Source organism: Emydura macquarii, unplaced genomic scaffold, assembly GCF_026122565.2.
Source record: "Emydura macquarii macquarii isolate MOO-44397 ecotype Brisbane River unplaced genomic scaffold, CSIRO-AGI_Emac_v2 contig_450, whole genome shotgun sequence".
NCBI classification, from domain to species: domain Eukaryota; kingdom Metazoa; phylum Chordata; order Testudines; family Chelidae; genus Emydura; species Emydura macquarii.
Genome location: NW_027130587.1, coordinates 10300853 through 10321840, shown reverse-complemented (window position 1 = coordinate 10321840; position 20988 = coordinate 10300853). Strand labels below are relative to the sequence as shown.

Sequence of the window (20988 nt, the reverse complement as noted above, 5' to 3'; positions counted from 1 at the left end):
AAGGGTAGTTGAAATTGCTCCTGAAGAAAACAGGATTAATTTTTCTTGTCTTGAAAGAAGGGAGGAGGGGGAATAGCTTTCTTATGTGCATTTTTTTTTTAAAGGGTTAATGAAGCTTCAATTTCTTTGCTTGTAAATAAAGCCAGCCAGTTTATGGTGGCTTGACTGGGGCAGATGGAGATAGTTAGCACTTGATATGTTTATGATCACCATTTTAACATTCCAGTGTACACACTTGTATATTAAAAATTTAGGGTTGAGATTGCCAAAGCCAACTTTGGGATTTAGGCACACAACTCACATTCATTTCAGTCTCAGCTCAGACATATATTTGACTGTATCCCTTCTTGCACATCTTTCATTACCTCTCTTCTGCAGCAGCTCTTCAGCGCAGGGACTGCATCCACCTCGGTCTCTGTAGATCATCTGACATAACGGGAACCCGATCCTGACTGTGGTCTCTGTCATTGCAATATGAATATTAATTTTAAAAGAAAGATCATAACACTATAAATGGGTCCCAAACCAAAACCCCAGATACAGCTCTGAACTTCTCTCACCTTGTCATGTGGGGAAATGCAGAACCAAGGCTGAAGATTATGCATTTAATTCTCATCTGCAGCAAGGCCCCTTTACCCTGCCAAAGTAATATAAAAGGGCCCAAGGTTAAGACTCTGGTCCTATAGCTATTTTCTCTCACTCACACACAGAGCACAAACAAAACAATTTCCTTTTGGAAAAACACTATTCCATAGTTTGACACAACCCATAGCACAATGGTTGGGCTGGTCTGAGAACCTGAGAGAGAATCGAAAGACTGAACGGCGTTAAACTCCTGAACGTAGTCAGAAGGTCTGTTTAAGTGTTTAAGGCCTAATGCAAAAGCCCACTGAAGTCAATGTAAAGATTATCACCAACTTCAACAGGCTCTCGACATGCTAGTCTGGAGACACTCCAGACAATCAACATAGACCATAAGAAACTCACATTAAGCATAACAAACATCTGGAATATAATGTAACGATACAGCGTGTTCTATTTTGCCTGTTGCAATAATTCCAGCTGTCTGGAAATCAGATTCCAAGGCCCAAAGGGTCCATTGTGATTATCTAGCCTGACCTCCTGTATAAGACAAGCCATAGAACTTTCCCCAAATAATTCCTAGAGCAGATCTTTTAGATCTGCATCCAATCTTGATTTAAAGAACAGTCAGTGATGGAGAATCCACCACAGCCCTTGGTAAATTGTTCCAATGGTTAATTACTCCCACGATTAAAAATTTATACCTTATCTCCAGTCTGAATTTGTCTAACTTCAACTTCCAGCCACTGGATCATGCTAGGCCTTTCTCTGCTAGATTGAAGAGCCTATTATTAAATATTTGGTCCTCACGTAGGTACTTTGTGATCAAGTCACCCCTTACCATGTAATTGAGCACCTATACGGTTATGTAGAGTTTTGCAGAAAACTGTGTTACATTGAGCGGGAAATTCAAAATTTGTTTTTGTTCTGAACTGGATGGAAATGTAGAATTTCAACACTTCCTACTAAACAAATTTTAAAAAATAATTGCTTTAGAGTCAATTGACTTCAAATTTTAAAAAAGTTTATATTGCAATTTATAATGACACATCAAATAAATTTTTTAATGAAAAGTAATTTCCAAAACAAAAAAACCCCAAAAAAATCAGAACAGTCCATTCCAGGATCAAAAAAATGTGCTTAGGGTCCTCTTCCTCCTGCACCAAACTGAAATTCTGCTGAAATCAACATGTCCCAACAGAATAATGATCCGCTGGAAAATTTTCCGCCAACTCTAATGCTGTTACAGTACATAGGTGCCAAGTAATGTTATATAGGTGCCACTTTACAGTGTATAGATGCCACTCTACCGTACGTGGGTGCTAGGTTATGGGATGTAGGTGCTATATTAAAGTATATATGTGCACTATTTAATATTTGTTTCCCCAAATCACCCCTTAACCTTCTCTTTGTTAAGCTAGATAGACTCAAAGAGCACAATCTATCACCATAAGGCAGGGTTTCCAATCCTTTAATCATTCCCGTGGCTATTCTCTGAACCCTCTCCAACTGATCAACATTCTTCTTGAACCGTGGCCCCCAGAAGTGGACGCAGTGTACCAGGGGCAGTTGCACCACTGACAAATAGAGGCCTCAGGGGTTCAGGAGCCTAGTCAGCAATCATCATCCAAAAGAGCCAGAAGCATGTGAATTCATGGTTTCAGCTATTCATATTGAAACAGTATGATAGAAAATATTTAGTTTTTATATATTATTCTCACAGCAAAATGACTGACCAAGTACTATTGGATAACAACATAGCAGAAGCATCCTGCTTGGTTAATAATTAAATCATGCAGCATCTTAATATCATGTGCTGCACAGAGTCACTGGTGGCTCCCAAGCCTTAGTCTGAGTATCACTGATCACCATCATCAATGGGAAAGACATGTTATCCCTCCGATAACACAGGCTAGACTTATCCAAAATCAGGAAGTTTGTGACTCACCTGGGACTGGAACCTGAGTCCTTGTCAAGTGTATTGCCCATCATCTTTCCCATGCAGGCACACATCACTGGGGTGAATGTATATTATCTTTCAAGAACATTATAGTTCATTTTTTAAAGCTAAAAACCACAGACAGCTTTGCTTTCCACATCAGGCTGCCTGCTCATGTTACATACACAGTTCTATATTTAAAATATTTATTGTATCAGAGCAGCAATTGCAAATTCTTCACAAAGAGTGTATAGGCCCATCATGTGTCTATTTTGTGTTATGAATTTTAATAGTAAAACACACACAGCCATCCCCCGGCTCTGGAAGTACTGAGACAGATTGCATGATGGGGTGCAGGTGGGGAAGCGCTCTTCTTCTTTAACAGGAAGACCAGATCGTGATGAATTAACAGTTTTGTGGTGGGCCTTATTTCATTTCCTGTAAGTGGCAAGGGCCTACTTGAACTGGCTTATTCATCACGTGTATCTCTATGATCCACTAGATGTGAGAAGTGACAGTGTGCGCTTCTGAATTCATAGCGACACCTCTCAAGCTGTAATGCCGAGCATCAGCACGTCAAAACTCCAGCAGTCCTAGAAAATTGTGATTCTGTCTGCAAACACCCACCCACACATTACGCGCCCACACGTCTCCCTTCTGTTTCTTGTTCTTGCACCCAAGAGAGACAATAGCATGGAGCAGAAGTGTCTCCAGAATTAGTTCTTGTGATTTAGAACACTGCACAGATGCACACAAATGCAGGAGCATCACCACTGTTCTTGGTCCCGCATGCCTCCTGGTTGGTTGGAATGTGACACTGCCACAGCTGCACTGCTGTAGCGTTTTAGTGAAGACAGTCGACGCCAATGAGAGAGCGCATAGCTAATCCACCGCTGTGAGAGGCGGTAGCTATGGTGGTGGGAGAAGCTCGCCCACTGACAACGCTCTTCTACGCCGGCGCATAGGTCAGTATAACCGCGGCACTCAGTGGTGTGGATTTTTCAGACCTCTGAGTGACGTAGTTATACCCAAGTAATTCCACAGTGCAGACCTGGCCAGAGATGGGATGTTTCTCCTCCACACTGACACTTCCTAGCCTGCCCTTTGAATTAAAGAAACAGCTGGGTACGTTCCTTACCAGTCTCTAAAAACACCTCCCCTGCCTTTTACAGTACTTCTTGCAGCTACTCTGACAAAGTAGCTACAAACTGATGGCTTGCTGTGTGAAACAGACCCGTGATTGACATTGCCCCGTTTTACACCTTGGGAAGCATGAGAAAGTGAATGGGGCTTCAATTTAAGCTCTATCAATTCCCTTGTCCTCCTCTCCCAGAATTAAAATAACCTCTACTTGCAGAAAAGGCTTTTCCAGTGCTCGGTGTGATAAGCAGGGATAAGCTCAGATAATTTGATTGATGGATAGTCAGCCATTGTAGTGGAAGTTTTTCTATTGCCAAGAGTTAGCTAGCTCAAAGGCACATGATGAGTCTTTGCTATCGCTGGTAGGTTCCCCCCCCCTCCCCGCCGCACACACAGAGTAAAAGCCAAATACTCGCAGTTGAAAAGTGACTTATATTAGCTTCAGGAAAACAATGACTGAAAGTAAAGTCTCCAGGAGAGAGAGAGAGAGAACACGCAGTGTGTGTGTGTGTAACAGGCAGCGTCAACTCCTAAACCAAAATGGATGCCTGGCTCTGCAAACAGCAAACTTCTTAGCCAGGTGAAAGGTACAGCACCCAGAAAAGACAGCCAGGACATGAGAACCACAGGGCTGAAAGTAGCACAGTTGTTCTGCATCTCTTGGGACGGGCAAAATGTAAACTCCCTAGGTGGCAGGCAGTCCATCGGATAGCGAATTGTCCTAGGCACACTCAGGCTGTCCAGCGGCTCAGGAGGTGGCATTCATCCCCAGATGTGGATTAGGACAGGGTTCAGATCAGAGAGAAATCCTGGGTAGCATCTGGAGTCAGTGGTACTGAAATCCTGCAAGCTTCTGTCAGGAGATTTTGGCCCCAAATGGGGAGGGGAAAGAGAAAAAAAAAAAAAAAAAAAAAAAAGTCTTGTGCTATCTTCCTCCTGCTCAAAGCGCCTGTACACAGCAGCTTGTTAACCACTGTCACCAGGGCGCCCAGTACTGCTAGGACCAGCAGGGCTGCATCAGTGCTAGCAGCAGTGAGAAATGTCCCATGGGGAACAGGACCTTCCATGTGTGCGAGGCGCTCTGAAGACCCTCCGATGAGAAATGCTGCCAGGGCTCGGTTTGTTTAACCAGGTTTTCGTGTGCAGGGACTGCACTTTCCAGCGTTTTACAAGTTATCCTGAAAATGTCAGTATAAGGGCAAGTCACACTGCCTAGGACCCGGCTGTGTGGGGCAGAGGCAGCGCAGATTGCGTGTAAATTCGATGTGCACAAATAAAGCTAGTTACACACCACACACTTTACCACGTACTAACCGAACGGCTGGAGAGCACTGCAAGAGACTCACCCTCACACCAAGTTTCCTTGTTTCCATTTCTGTTGTCCGTAATCTTAACCCAACAAGCCAGTTTTTATCAAGGGGCTAAAACCTGGAATCCTTCTTCAAATGTTTGCCAGGCCAGGGGAAAGGGAGCTCGCCCCTCAGCTGGTACAGTCAGATATTCACACCACCACCAGATCAGCATCGCACCAATTGACTCAGGACTTGCGAGGGAGTTTAACCGTGATCCCAGCAGCAGATGGAGCAATAATTGGGCTGTCGCTGGTGAGCAAAGCCACTCACATGCCTTTTATTCAGAGTGCTCGACCTACCCAGGCATAGCCTTCCCCGGAGATTCCACCTTTTGTAATGTGTCATCCCACTCTTCATAAGCCTGTAACAACTGACTGGCCGTTCTCTTTACAGGGCATCCTTAAAAGGAAGAGCAGCTGTGACCTGAACTAGCACGTTTGAAGCAGCATTTATGGATCTTCCTGCCCCCAGGAGCCATACACAATTCATGCAAAAATCTCCGCATTGCAGGACCTGGCCTGGCCATCACCTGGTGCCCCATCAATTCTGCATGCTCATCATGCCCTCCCCCCTTTCAGCAGTCTCAGAGCTGGTCTCCTCCCACATTTTGCACCCGTATTGCTATGTCCGAGTGTGGACGCAATTATACTGGAGTCAAGGTACCTTGTACCAGTACAGTTTATTCTCCTTGTTGCAAGGGGATAAGCTGGACCGGCAGGATCCCCTCACTCACACTAGGGAATCGTACTGCTCTAACTATGCCAGGGCAGTTAAGCAGCACAGCTTGGCTGGCATGCCCTAGCGGAGGCTGTCGGGAGTTTCCCGGCTACTAAGGCCTCTTATCTCTACAGAACGTTTTACACCCACACTGTGAAGGGTCACCGCTAATTAAACGAAGCTACACTCCTCAGAGCCTCACCGATTGTGCATCAGCTGCACTTAGTTTGTTCCTTTGTCACAACAATCCTTAAGGGACGATGAGCCTCCCAGGGAGAGAGCTGGAGAGGGTCTTATTCAGGAAGCAAGAGAGAGCAAGTGATGAGAAAGTTGGGGAAGTGACTGACAGACAGATGGCAGCAGCAAGAGGTCAGACGGGCGAAAGGTTTATATTAAATGAATAGGAAGGGGTAAACCAGAGAGATTAGGCCAGTTGCATCTGCTGGGTGTGGTGTCTCGCCGGGGGAGCATCGTCTGTTCCTTTCTGATGTAACTGATCAGCTTTTATTTTAATTTCAGAATTATTTTTACGGATCTTGTGCTTTTGTAGTAACGGTGCTCCCCTCACAACGGGGGCCTTCCTGGAATGAGCCCCTGAACCGGGCGCAGGTAGCTAGATACTTGTCTAATTATTCTGACCGGTGGTATTTCTGAAGAGTGACTGTTCCCATGGATGGGCTGGGGTTAGAACCAGAGATAACTAGGACTGATCTTTCCTGTTCGCAGCTATTCTGCCACTCTGCATCCCGTCCCATGGCTAGGAGGCACTGGCAGGTGCATCCAGGACATCCCTCTGCTCCAACAAGCCTTGGCTGCTGAGGGAACTGCCCCCTTGCGGCCAGGGGCAGCCAGGCATAATTTGGGGCTTGATCAAAGCTCATTGACTTCAATCAGTTTTGGATTAGGTGCTTTGGGGGCCAGGCCAGCCTCCACTTGTCCCCAGGCTTGGGGACGCATGAAAGAGGTTTAAAAGCAGTCTTTGTGCCCCTCCCGGACCTACCCGACTCTGGTCTTGCAGCTCAGCTATGCTGGAGGAGCTGGCCCAGTGCCCGTTAAGACCCCAGCAGTGCAACCCCCAGGAAAACGGTGATGGAATGACTAAGGAAACAGAGGAACTGGACTCAGTTTTAATAACAAAGCCTCAACAGACGACCCTACTACAGACAGTTTCCCTCTTGGTAAGAGGAGCGAGATCCCTAAAAGACAGGCAGGAGCCACAATCATCAGGGTTTGGGGCTTCCCTGGGTTAACAGCCGGGGAATACAACGTTTTTCACATCAAGTTTTCACCTTTTACAACTCTCTTTTTATGAGTTTGAGCCTCCCCCTCCAGACAGCCGAAGTATTTAGGTTGCTTAATAAGCCTCTTGGGAAATCTGGCCCAAACAGCTCTTTCTTTATCAGCAATAACTGTCATTTTGCTTCCTCACTAGACAAGGATCACACAGCATACTGGAGCCCACGATTTTCCCAGCTGATCTAAGCTACAGCCACTGACAGGGAAGAGTTACTAGTTCCTAAAGCCAAGTTTGCTGCATTCGGTTATTTTGCTTTGGTTTTGTATCCGGCACCGCTTTGATCTGCACATGCCAGACATTCACACTCCAGAGCTCACGACCTGTAGATGCCTTTAAGTTTTGCAAATCTGTTACGTGGGTATCCAGTAGCGTGACCAACAGGTCACACAGGTTTCTCACTACGAAGGCTTGAGCATGTTTCCTTAGCAAAGCCAGAGAGATAGCAGGCAGGGTGCATTTAGAAAATGTTTTTGGCGAGTCTTTCGGTCCATTTCAGATAGAGAGGGGTTTAATCTCGCTCTCTTTCCTCCGAGCCGAGAATAGTGCCACTCAAATGGCACTGAGGAAGGGGAAACATACGACTAGTAAAACATTGTCTATATGTCCAGATCCTGTTGGGACAGGTGCTGCACAAACTGGAAGGTTTCTAGGTTCTACCACAATAGAAACATGAAATAATACTGATAGAATCCCAGCCATGAGGAGTCCGGCTACACAGCAACTAGACTCCGGTGGCGGGCCCGTGCCAGTGACTCAGGCTCGTTTGAGGGTGGGGGCGGGATGTTCATTGCTGGGTAGATTTCCAGGCCCAGGCCAGAGCCCAGCTCTGGGACCCCAACCTCACAAGACCCTAAAAGCCCAGGCTTCAAGGAATGAAACAGCCCTGCAGGCCAGCCATGGGTTTTCTTTGCTGTATAGTCAGAGCCTGAGATGCAGAAACATGGTTTGACTTGGAGAATCACCGAGGCAGGCACGTGACACTGATTACACCTCACCACGGGACAGCCTCTGCTAGTAACCCAGGAAAGAGACGTACCATTCGACAGCCATCACAATAATGCAAAGGTCCCGCCAGGAATCCTATATTTTGGGACTGACCCTGCCCATAGGGGTTTGTCATTCCTCTAACCAGCACATTTCATCAGTGTGGAATGCGTTAGGAACACTTCAAAGGCCAGCAGCGGACAGGCTTAACATTAGTCAAAGCTTTTTTTATTTTCCAAACGGTAACTGAAATTAACCCATGTCCTCGTCAGCCACAACCCCAAACATCCAGCTAATGGATTTAACAGGCCCCACACGCCTCCCTCAAGTGGGTTTGGTTCTCTCTGGCATTGATTTTTATTCAGTCGGCTTCTCCTGCTGCTTCGCTCAGCTTGTTCATTAACTCAGACCCTGGGCGTGTCAAGAAATGCTGCCTGCATTTCTCAGAGGCTGGTCTCCGCCACCACTTCAGGTTGAGGCCTCTGGGTTCTCTATTTTCTCTCAGCCTAGACCACCTCCACTCTTGAGAGAAACCCCCATCAGTTGCTGCTCTGAAACCTCCCTGGCAGGGGGCAATATTAATACTCATCCTTGGGCCATCCCAGCCTCAGCAGGTACAATCCACAGCCCTCGATGCTGATTTAGAAGGGTGGGGTGAAGGGATGGCTGTGAATGCAGCCAGGATGTCTCATCTCCAGCCCACAGGTTCAGTCCAGCCCAGGTTGGCAGTAACCGAGTGTCACCAGTCCAGAAGGGACCATTTTGCTCATCTAGCCGGAGACCTCTTGTGTAAGCATTCGATCCCTATAAAATGAAGAGGGGAGCGAATTGTGCTGGTGGCTGGCCTGTGGGAACGTGCTGTCCAGTCATGTGCCCGCAGAGGAGGAGGGAGGGCATCTTGATGAGGAAGGGCACCCGTGCTGCGCTAAGTGATGGGCAGCAGACGGGTGGCAGGCAGCTCTCACTGCAGGTGCAACAGCTTTGCCGACGGGACAATATGCAGAGGTGGCGCAGACTCACCTGATGCATCAAGCCGCTCCGCACTGCACAGGCACACTGGGCCAGCTGGCTTCTATAAAGCAGGGCCGTGCGGCATTGCTGTCTGTTTCCAGTTCTCCAGCAGGACACGCCCTAGCCTGAGCCTGGATCTTTGCCTTCCCTGTGCCCCACAAAACCACCCAGCTCCTCTATTTGCAGGGGTTCTAACACCACAGTGCAGGAGAGCAGCAGAGCTTGGAAGCTCAGGATGCAGAAACAGGCACTGCCTATGCCAGGACACGCTCCCGTTTGACGGGGATGGCACCGCCGACAGGAAGACAGTGTCCTTCCCGTGTGGGCGGGGGTGGCGATACTGCTGCCGCCATCACTGCGCAATGCAGCGCACGTGCCACGTCACCGAAGAGCCTCTGACACAGTGTTTTCATGGCACCTTTACCCGTAGCGCTAGGGGTAACAATTAGCCAGAGCTGCTGGCAAGGAGGGACGCTTGCGTCTCCTAATAAAACACTCCCCCTGGAGACAGAGGGGCTGTCACACATCACCGCCCTCTTTAATTATTTACACCATTTCGCTCCGGATATCGCAGGTCACTGGGCCTGGACGGGTCTGACACACTCCGGCCTCAAATCCAGAGTGGAACAACAACGTGCCCGCTTCGGTGCTGTACCGGGCTGGGATCCTCTGAACCTTCTTTCAGCGCCTGCAGGCAAGAGGCTTCTCCGTTTGCCAGGGTGAGCAAAGCTTGAAGGCCAAGGCCGGCCGGCCAGCCTTCCTAGCGCAAGTATCCTTTGCCACTGACCTGGCAGGATCCCCTCTCGGAGAACATCGCGGAGGAACTCGGCGGCATTGCCCGACCGGCCCAGACCCATGTAGGCCAGCCTGAGAAGATGGTGCAAGAAAGCCGGCAGCAGGCAGTTGTGGGATACCTTCCTCTGGGGACAGGTTCTCTGCTCAGCCCCCGCAGCCAGAGGCTGGTTTACATCCTGAAGCAGGAGGGTTTAACAGCCCTTCCGGCACGCTGCTTGAGCCCTTCTAGCCCTGGCTAGAGAAGCGTCCAGTCCACCTCTGGTTCTGCTCAGCTCTTGGCGACCGTGCTCTGATGTGTCAATGAGCCGCACAGGCTGACCGGGCTTCGGGTGAAGAGTATTTCACTTTGCCACGTTTCGCTTTCACGGACTGTCCCCAGACCTGCTCCTGGAAGGAGACAGGGCTGGCCTGAGCTGACTTGCAAGGACACTGCCCTTTCTTCATTCCAACGCCTCCCCAAGATCTGCTTCTCACGTAAGCTCTAGAAGAAAGGAGCGTGAGCGGGTGGGGCAGCCCTTGGAGATCGCTGGGTATTTATGATCTAACAGGAGACGGGCCAGCCAGAATCCTCCTTAGTGCCACCCTGGTGAGCGACACGGAATCCCCCGGCCAATGGCATCAGAAACGTTACATGTGACCGGAGCAGGGAACAGGAGTCACACCCCGAGCCTGACGGAGAGCACCACTGTCACAAGGCTGTGTTGTGTTTGGCTCAGAGGAAGAGAGAGGGGACTGGGAAAGGGTGTGGAGGAGGGAAGCGGAGATGGGCAGGAGAGGGAAGGATCCAGCAGTCTGAATGCGTAGCAAGGAGCCCATCTGATCTGCATAAACCATGTACAGTCATGAGCTGCCTTTGGGAACACCTCAGCAGTTGCCATGCACAAGGTGTTATTGGCCCTGCCAGCTCACGGCACTGCGGGGAATTTCACTGTGCGTGGAGGAGAGAGCCGGCACCATCGATCATGCCTTCCGCCAGCCAACAGGGATTGGCCCAGCTGTTTGTTTCGCAGAGGGGCCAGATGTGAATTTCCCGGAAGGTGCGAGCAGGGTGATGAGCCTGCACCATGATGCTCCCTGAGGCAGCGGGCAGTGACGCGAGACGCTCGTCCCATTGGGCCACCCGGGGAGGGTACACTGGGGTCAGCACACCTGAGCCGTGGGGCTCAAGTCCCTTCCCTGCAGAATACGAAGTCCATGCCCATGACTGGAGGAGACAGCCAGGCCCCAGGGCATGAGGCACAGCCCCGCCAGTCTCCCTGGCCCAGCGGTAGAGTCCTAGCTCATTTCAGGGTAAGCCTTAAAGCAGCGCTAACGTCTCAGAGCAGATGCGACACAGGGACGCCAAGACAGATGCTTGGCCACATGCCAGCGCCCCCTCCTAGCTCTGAGCCGTCGCGGCTCCCCAGGGCCGGAGCTAGCCCCACAGGCCACCCTCCTCTGCCAGCCTCAGAGAAATAGCGTCGCTGCCCCGATCGGATCATCGCTCCAGAACAACCCTCAGCTTTTGCCCGGAGCCTTTCCTCCGAGGGTCTGGAAGCACGAACCTGCCTCCGGGAGGAAGATGAACCATGCCAACGGGGCAATCTCATATTGGGTGGGACGGCTTCCCCCGGCCTGCACCGCTCGGCTGGTGGTTCGAAGGCTTGTGGTTAGCCACACAATTCTCCAGCCCCTCGCACAGGAGAGCATCACGCGGATCTCTCAAGCCTGAGCCAATGGAATAAACACGTATCAAAGGGGAAAGGATCCGTTACTATTTGGACTGAGATTCCCAAAGCCGCCTGGGGGACTGACACATGCCATCCCTATTCGTTTTAAGGGGAGTCAGGCATCTAAGTCTCCTAGGCAGCTTTGGGACTCGGCCTAGCTGTGTAATTAAGGCAGCACACAGCAAACCCTGGGGCGGAGAGCCCCGCTGCCCGGCCCTCCCTCTGTACACACACTGCACACGCAGAAGTGTCCTCTCCCAGCACTCCTGCCATCCCCGCAAGGCAGGGAGTTGGTTTCCCCACCCGGCTGCTCCTCTCCCTTTATCCCAATGCAAAAGGGTCTCCTTGACACCAGCCAAAGGAAAAAACAAGCAAACGCTGCGAAGGCCAAAACGCCGGCGGCTTCTGCGAATCGGCCCTGGCTGGCCAGGCGGGCGCTCGCCCAGCCAGCCCCGCAGGAGCGCGTGCGCAAGGAATCCCGCTCCGGGAGCACTGCTCTGTCGGGGCAGTTGGGTGCGATCCTCTGGCACACGTGTACACTAGACTCCATCTGCCTGTAACAGGCAGGGCGACCAGATGTCCCGATTTTATAGGGACAGTCCCGATTTCCGGGGCTGTGTCTTATATAGCCACCTGTTACCTCCCCCCCCCAGCCGGCCAGATTTTTCACACTTGCTATCTGGTCACCCTAGAAACAGGAAACAAAGCGACACACCCTTCCTTCCCCTCCCTCCCCCAGCGCACACCAAGCCCATGGGAAAACTTGTTTAACTCAACAGCATGTGCTTTCCCCAGGGACATCAGCAGGGCAGGCTCCTTCCTCACTCTGCTAACCTGCTAGCCTCTTCTGACTGGCCTGTGGGTGGGTGGGCGGGAAATCCTGCTGTTTTCCCCTCCCAGACAGGGCCCAAGCACTGAGCAACCCCCATGCACTGAGCAACCGGTGACTTAAGACAAAAGGCCTGTTCAATCGCAACAGCGGGAACTAAGCGGAACACGAGCAAAGGGGTATTAACCCCTCCACCCCCAGTCAAGACGCATCCCTGCCTACCCTGAAGCTTAGGCGGGCCTGGCTTATCTGGGACAGGCAGGACAGACGGACAGTCTGCTCCCCTGCAGCCTCCACCTCCCTCATAGCGCTGTGTTGTCCATCCGTCAGGCCCAAAGCTCTTGGCCTTCCAGTCCCTGCAACTCTGGATCTGGTCACCCCTGCGTATGCAGCCCACCCGGCGGGGGGAGGTCTCTCAGCCGTTGCAGTATTGCCAACCCCAGACGTTCAAAAATCATGAGTCAGGCCCACCAAAAATCCCGGGATTATGTAAAAATAATAGATTTGGTGGGTGTTTTTATTTGCCTTCTGCTTTTTGAGTGCACTGATGTTTTCTCCACAAGCACGAGGGCTAGAAACTTACTTTTTCCTTTAAAAATGAAGGCTGAAATCACCACATCTCCACCTAGCACCAGGAGCTGGGGCTTTAAGGAAATCAATAATTATCATGAGACTCATGGGATTTGGCAACACTGCTTGGTTCCCTGCATTGTCCTTTCGTTATGGGTAAGGTTTGTCTGGTTACCTGTGTACACGCAGGCTAACCCATGCCTGAATTAGCTCTTGGTATTTGTACAGCAGCCAGCAAAATAAATCAAGCCCACCGCTGTACCTATAACAATCACAACATTACAGGCGTCTTCCACATCCTAAGTATTAAGTGCACTTACTCTTCTTTTACACTGGAAGAGAGAAGTCATTTCTTAGTTCTGCAGCAAATCAAAGTCACTTGGGAACCACCAAACACTTGGTTTCATTCCCCTCTCCTCCTCACGGGAGTTTGGCAGCAGATTACTGATGAGCACGTAGTCTCTCTTATGCAGCGTAATATTAGACAGCAAAACTAATTAAAGTGGCTCTTACACCATGCAGAGTAATCAGGAGTTCTAGGATGGTTCATTCCAGTCAGTACCAGCATTATTCACAGCTTGTGAACGAAGAAATAAATGGGTTGCAAGCACACTGGGGGGAGGGGAGGGGGAGTGATGGGTTTCAAGCAGGCCTCTAAGATGCTCTGAAAAGGGGCTTTGGCATGGTTATTTGTGGACAGGATGTTTTATCTCAGTGGTTCTCAACCAGAGGTACATGTACCCCTGGGGGCATGCAGAGGTCTTCCAGGGGATACATCAACTCATCTAAATATTTGCCTGGTTTTATATCAGGCTACGTCAAAAGCACTAGCCAAGTCAGTACAGACATACAGACAATGACTTGTTTATACTGCCCTATATAGTATCCCCTGAAATAAGGACAATATTTATATTCCAATAAATTTATTTTATAATTACACAGTAAAATGAGAACGCAAGCAATTTTCCAGCAGTAGCAGCATGCTGTGACACTGCTGGATTTTTATGTCTGGTTTTGTAAACAAGTAGTTTTTAAGAGAGGTGAAACTTGGGGGTTGGCAAGACAAATCCGACTCAAAAAAGGGGTACAGCAGTCTGGAAAGGTTGAGAGCCCCTAGACTCTCTGTATTGCTCTAACCCCTCCCGTCAGAGCTGTGCTCCACAGACTCTAGCAGCCCCAGAACATCCCCGGGAGGGAGGTACAGTTGGAGAGCACAGCTCACTTGTTTAAGCTGCAACACTGCAGTTTAGGACAGGAAGTGAAAACAAATCCGAAGCCCAACAAACTGGGAACTGCGGGTTGCCAGAATATAATTGGCCTGCTTGGAATTTGGGCACCAGCCCTAACATGCACAGGGGATCTTAAAACAACTGCATGTGGTCAGGCCCCTGCTGTATGCCATCATGGCATCAGCTCCTCAGTCATCAACACCATGGTGCTCACTACACACCTCCAGTCCCAGCACGGAGCTGGCCTGTCCCAGCTTGGCTGGCAAGGCCAGAAGGGGATCACAGTGCAAAACAGTCCAGCCGCAGGTCATACAAATGCAGGCTTTACGTGTCTGCCGTCCTTTAGCATTAACATATGCCCTGTACCTTGGCAGGACAACGTGCCCCTTGGCGTAACAATGCGCCCCTTGAAGTTTTCAGTAACATGTGCATCAGCCAACTCATGCGGGTTTATTAGTTGTATCGCAGTAGCACCTAGGCTAGTACTGCCTGTGCTAGGCATTGCACAAACCCACAGCAAGAGGCAGCTTACAGTCTAAACGGACCAAGGGTGGGAAGGGAACCAGAGGTCCCAGCAGGGCGTCAGGAGACTTGCCTTCTATTCCTGGCTCTGCCACCGACTTCCTGCGTGACCTGAAGAGAATCCCGCCCTGAGCCTCTGTTTCCCTTCCCCCCTTTGTCTGTTTCGATTGTACGCTCCTCCAGGCAGAGAGAATCTCTTACTCTGTATGTACAGCCCCAAGCACAATGCAGCCTCTAATAACATATACAGGTTTGTCCATTATCAAACCATACAGCGAGCAGATTACAGGAGACAACATTGTAACCAGCCAACAAATTTGGCTACTGAACTACTGCTGACAGCTCAGAAGTTACCTTGCCAGTCCAGATGTACATAATAGAATCTTACTGCCACCTACTGGCAATGAAGAGTGTACACACACACACACACACACACACACACACACACACGACAGCCAGAGAGCAGCATTCAAGACATCAGATTTCACATCAGAGACGTTAGAGGTGACAGACCCTGCTTAGTCCCTCTCCCAGAAGCCAATGCAGAACTACTCCTTACTGAACATTTATAACACTTTGTCGACTCTTCGCTTAAGGTTTCCTTGTGATGGACCTTCCAGCACGTCCCTTCTGAGAGCAGGGCCTAAGCATCATTTTTTTCAGGCCCAGTACAGACTTGTAACCCGGGCCCTTTCCCGGACACATACCACAATCCCTCATCCCACACATACAATCTCATGAGCCATGACAAATCTTTTCCTCATGGTGGTGGGGGTTGCAGCCTGGGCCGGGCCCCAGTAAAGTGTACCCTTCTCCCCCTCCCCCCATATGGGGGCCCTGTCTGAGATCATTCTGGCAGGCCGCCTCTGTCAGGAGCATTTTCCTGACATTAAGACATCTCCCCCCCAATTATACATACATCATATCACCCTAAACAGCTGAGCAATCGCCCCCTTTGGAAATGATAGCCTTCATCTATCTGCAGATTGAGACTTCCCTAGTCACTGCTTAGCCGGCGTATTGATTGACTTCTTTTAATCTCTTCTCATCAGTGAGAGCATCCAGGCTCCAATGATTGTTTCTGTTGGTCTCTGCACACCCTTCTGCTGGAGACGTGCCCAGGACTGAGTGCTATAACTGCACCAGAGCTACATGGAGAAAGTCTATTACCTCCCTGCTCTGGGGTATCGTGCCTGCACGTAAACAGCGCAAACATTTTACCAGCCTCTTTTGTTACCAGATTGCACCACAAAATCATATCTAGTTTGCAACCCACTCTCACTCCTGCTTCTCTTCCTCTGTCTCTCTGCCCCCCATGGAGGGTGTGTTTAGAGTTAGTTCCCCACAGAGATCTCTTCCTAATCTGTTCAGATTATCTTCCTCCTCCCCAGGTTTCCAATGTCTCTCAGTCCCATCAAACTAGTTCTCACCTCAGTAGTATGGAAAGTTCCCCTATTTCCACCACAGATTTCATTATCAAGCTGTTTAATCTCCTCCAGTGTAATGATAGTGGTAAATAAAACTGGATTTAACACTAATCTATTGATACACGAGCCCCCTCACAACTCAGCACCACACTCCTGCTCATTCCTCCTTGGTTATACGCCTGCCAGTTTTCACTCACTCTGCCTGGGCCCTATTAAAGCCCCTTGGAATTCATTTGGAAATACAATTTAGTAAAAATCACAACAACTTTGCTCTCTGCAGCTCCCCACTCAATAAACCCACCCGAAGGCAGACTCACCTCCCAGGAAACACTACAGACTCCTCAGGTGTCAGGAGAGGGAAGCCAGGACTCTGTGTTTCTGCCTCAGTGCTTAATGCTGCTTCCATGGGCCACAAACCCAGACTGAACCAGTTCACCTCCGGAAGCACCCTGGGAAAATTTGTGAGGAAAACAGCCCCTGTCCTCAGCTAAAAGGACGGGATTACCACAGCTGGCAACATTAGGCATCTAAACAACCCCAGAGGGGCTCAGGGGTCCTTGCTCACACAGGTGCGGGCAATCAGTGCCTCCCCCTCAGGCTGGTCCAGGAGCAATCAGAGGTTAGCAGCTGCACCTGTGAAAGATGCTGAGTCACTCTCACAAGCAGCAACCATGGGCCTTGATTAACACTGGCTGCACCTGCCCTGGGGCTGCACTGAGCTGCCAGCCAGGGGCCTTAGGTTATTGCTAAGTCCCAGACACGGCCCCAGTCATGGTTTGCCAGAGCATTTGTTGGTGTCTTTTTATAGGGGCTGGGGAACATCTGGGACATCTCCCGAAACAGCCCCCAAGCCGGACAAACGGCAAAGGGCTGGGATCTTCTACAGCAGAGGTTCTCAAACTGGGGGGCACAGAGTGTATTTGAGGGGGGCACTTACTGCGCACATTTTACCACCGCCATGAACAACGAGCCAAGCTGATCCCACCAGACAGATCAGGTCCACAGCGGGCGCTGTGCACTGGACTCTAGATGGCGCTGTGCAGTTGGATGGGTTTTTGCTACGCTTGCATAGTATTATATGAAGTCGTTGCCATCTGTCCTTTAATCCGTTTGCTACGACGTCGGGTGTACATTTAATTACAAGCAGCGATCACCAGGGCAGTTTTGCTTTTTATGCTCTTATGCAATGGATCGTGGGCTCCATTTCAATCAATGCCTTCCTGCTTTTCCTATTTAGTGAGAGTTGCATGTTTTTTTTCTTTATCGGTATATGAAATTGTGAGTTGGGGGGGGTGGGGGGAGATATAAACTACTCCAGACACAAAGACGTGGGGGCGCGAGCACATACGTTTGAGAAGCACTGTTCTAACGTGCTTAGCCCTGGCCTAATTCTGCTCCCGCTGGAATCAGTGGTTAAAGTCCAGTGGGAACAGGCCAAAGCGATGGCTGGCTGCTATTGAAAATCCCACCCATGATTTTTAGTTGTGGCCCCTGCAGTAGTTTGTCGACAGCTGGGCTCACTACGGATCTACACCTCGAGGGCCAGGTCTTCAGCTCTGTTGAGGCCATCACATCAACTCCTCTGCAATGCTGTTTTAGCCCGCAGTGGAGGGAGCATGGCTCGGGAGCCCCTGGGCCCAGCTGATCCTTGCTCAGCAGAAGAGCCTGTTGGCCATTCACAACCAGTAACGTATTAGGCTTCAGGTGGCTCTATTTTCTGTTGAGATTGGGCTGATGCCTGGCAGGGCCAGGAGCAAGGGCATGGGAATATGCCTCAAAGCCACCTTCCCCCCCAGACTTGTCCTGACAGCAGCTCAGCCAGGCCAGAGAATCTGAGCCCAAGTCTGTCATAACTAGACGTCCTAGGGCCACACCTTTCAATAGCCAGAGCGTAGGCATAATCCTTCAGCACAGGAGTTTGTGGGGTAAGAAGGATGCAAGGACCTAAGACAGTGGGTTTGTCCCATGGTATTTAACCAAAATTCCCTTGCATCTGTAGCACACTTGACTCCCTTCTCTGTCTGCCATCTTCCCCTTCAGCACTGGCTTCAGCACAGCGTTAAGTGAGGGATTCCTCTTGGGGATGGAGATCTCACCCTTCCAGGGTGATAGAAAGCTCAAGCAAAGCCCCGTGTAACTCATTTATCTCCTCCTCAAAGGCAGGTATAAGGTGTCTCCAGAGGGGATGTAGCTCAGCGCACAATACAACTGGTTCACAGCTTTGTTTATGCTACCCACTGTTTCTTCAGATTTACACAGAGAACGAGAGGGGTGACTGAGTCATGTCGCAAGGGCTAATACACACGGATAGCACAAGTGAAATAGGGCCCAAGGACCCACACAGGGGTGATAACATTTGTCTCAGGAGCACACATTTCTATATGATAGGGTTTCACAAGGTAAGAAATCTGCACTTTTATCGAGTGGGAAGCACTGTGGGCTAAAGGATTACACACAAACCCAGGCATCATAACACTTGTGTTTTGAAGCTGATACAGGCTGTGAGCTTAATAAATCACTTCATCCCACCTTCCTCCGCATCAGTTTCCCCATCTGCAAAATGGGGACAATGAGTCTTAGACAGCTGGATAAAGTAGTTTGAGCTCTATAGATGAACAGCACTCTAAGGCCAAAGCATTATTAAAGATACGGAGCAGAGCAGAGGTTAACAAGTGCAAGACACAATAATTCCACCTCGTTCTTATATAGCACTTCCCATCAGAGATCTCAAAGCGCTGTTCAAAGGTCAGTATCATTATCCCCATTCTACAGCTGGGGAAACTGAAGCACAAAGCAGTGAAGTGACTTGCCTAAAGCCATGCAGCTGATGATTGGCAGAACCAGCAATAGGCCCCCAAACGTCTCCTGAGTCCCACTCCAGGGCACTGTCTACGTGGCCCTGCACAGCCTGTGCACAAGAGATTGCAATTGGTTTTACTTTGGTTTAAATTTTAATCCAGATTTAAGCACCTAAATTGGGGGCCTGATTTTTCAGAGGTGCTACAGACTCCTGGAAGCTGCAGGTCAGTCCTCAGCACATCTGGAAAAGCTGGGCATTTACACACATGCCCAATTTTAGGTCCCGTGTGTGAAGTTTAACCCTTACATACAGCATTCAACCCCACAGCTGTAGTTGATTTGCTTGTCCTCTTAGGCCACTCTATGAGCATCGTCTTCATGAACTCTGCAGCCCAACCCCCTAAAAAATATGAACTTCAGCAATTGTAAATGGATCTGCTGATGCGCAATTGGGAGGACAGTGCGCCTATGAAACTCTGTGCCATTAAAGGGATGCAGAAGGCATTTGCGAAAAATGGTACTGTTGTAAAGAGACGTGTTCCTTATCTACAACAGTTTTCATGAAAGTATCAAAATATTCGGGGTAGAATGTTTGATTATGAAAATGTCCTGGCTGGTGGCAGACTGCTTCTCATTCACCAGTGGAACAGCATGTTAATGTTTGGCGTAATCTGATTGTAAACATGGTTCTTGCATTTTTTTCAAATGAGCAAACTTTACGGAATTTCCCACCGCTCTTATTTTGGCTTCTTATAAAAGGTTTGTATCCAGGACAGCGCATCTGGGTTAATTTGTTACTAAATGAATCCCTTTTGGACTCTGCTACCCCACAACCCACTTCCTCTACCTGTCTTGCTCCAGGAGGAGCCCTGCTGAACATCAAGGGCTGTGGAAGATGCTCTCCCTCAGCTTACTTCACTCAGACAGCTTTACTCAAGGTGCTAATCCTGTATGTACCAGAGGGGGCACCAAAGGGGCCGGCTTGAAAATTCAGCTCCTCTATGTACTTTGAAACAAAGCATCCTTAGAAGAGATCAGATTAAACCATGTGCCACATATTTTGAAATGCTTGTCTGGAAAAATATCCCCCCATCCCCTTCCAGGGTTACACAAATTTAATATCATGCCGTCCTGTCTGCAGACCAAGGCTATTTTGCAGGAAGTATAAGTGTTGCCAGGGAATTCATTGAGTCAACTTTCTTGTTTGCCAACTGGTATTGCTTCCTCCTTTGGTTATAAAAGTCCATCTGTTTAAATGAAAAACAAATGAATACATGTCCTAGAACCTTGCTTCTTCCACTCCACCAGCATGTGCACCCTGGACAAAGTTTAGCACAGGCTGAGGGAGATCTTTTTGTTAAAACAGTGGCAGGATAGCACTCGAGTTGGCAGGTTTTAGTGCTGTAGATGAAGGCAGCTACACTAGAATCATACAGCACCTGGGCATCCCCCATCACCGTAGCTCTACGAAAACTGAATTCTTTTAAGGTCTTGAGCTTTCTTTCTAGATATCAGACCCACCTCTGCATGGGCCTGATTATGGACACAATGCAGGGGGGTTACATTCACTGATGGCTTACATGCAGAATAAATCAGAGCAAGACAGTTTTGTGTGAAAGTGGGATGGGCTCTCTTGTGCTTGTCAAACATTCACTGCCTGGCTTTGGTTTACTGGATGGCTTCCCTTTTACCCTCCACTGTGACACCCAGTTGAAGCATGAGGTGCTGTGCAGTCTTCCTATGCCAGCTTGCCCATGTCTGCACCAGACACTGAAAGGGGGTGTTGCAACTGGTTCCAAGAAGACTGAACTAGTGCTTCACTTGCTCCATAGCCTTATTTATCAACAGTAACCAACTGACCCAGACACCTGCATCCTTCCCTCCATGAGACCAATTTGCATGCAGAGGCACTTCAGGGCAAGGTCTCATTCAGTTAAATAATTTAGGCAGTGCTTATGGCAAGGAGGCATCTCTTAGGCATTTAGTTACATAAGCCACTCAACATGTATCAGTGGAGATGACTGCTGGCACTACCAGCGAAAGAGCAGGAGCCACCTTTTGATTCACAAAGCTGAGACAGAGGGGA

At 49.4% G+C, this 20988-nt stretch overlaps 1 protein-coding gene and 1 long non-coding RNA gene across 2 annotated transcripts in view; both read right to left on the bottom strand.

Annotated features, from left to right (window-relative positions):
* TPST1 (tyrosylprotein sulfotransferase 1) overlaps positions 1–20988 on the bottom strand; it is a 227699-nt gene that overhangs the window by 35628 nt on the left and 171083 nt on the right. The gene's annotated exons all lie outside the window — the stretch shown is intronic.
* Positions 35–16572, bottom strand: LOC137146430 (uncharacterized). The gene is made up of 3 exons (XR_010917933.1): positions 16421–16572; positions 561–637; positions 35–461 (listed from the first exon to the last, which is right to left on the bottom strand). It is a non-coding gene; the product is annotated as an uncharacterized lncRNA (long non-coding RNA).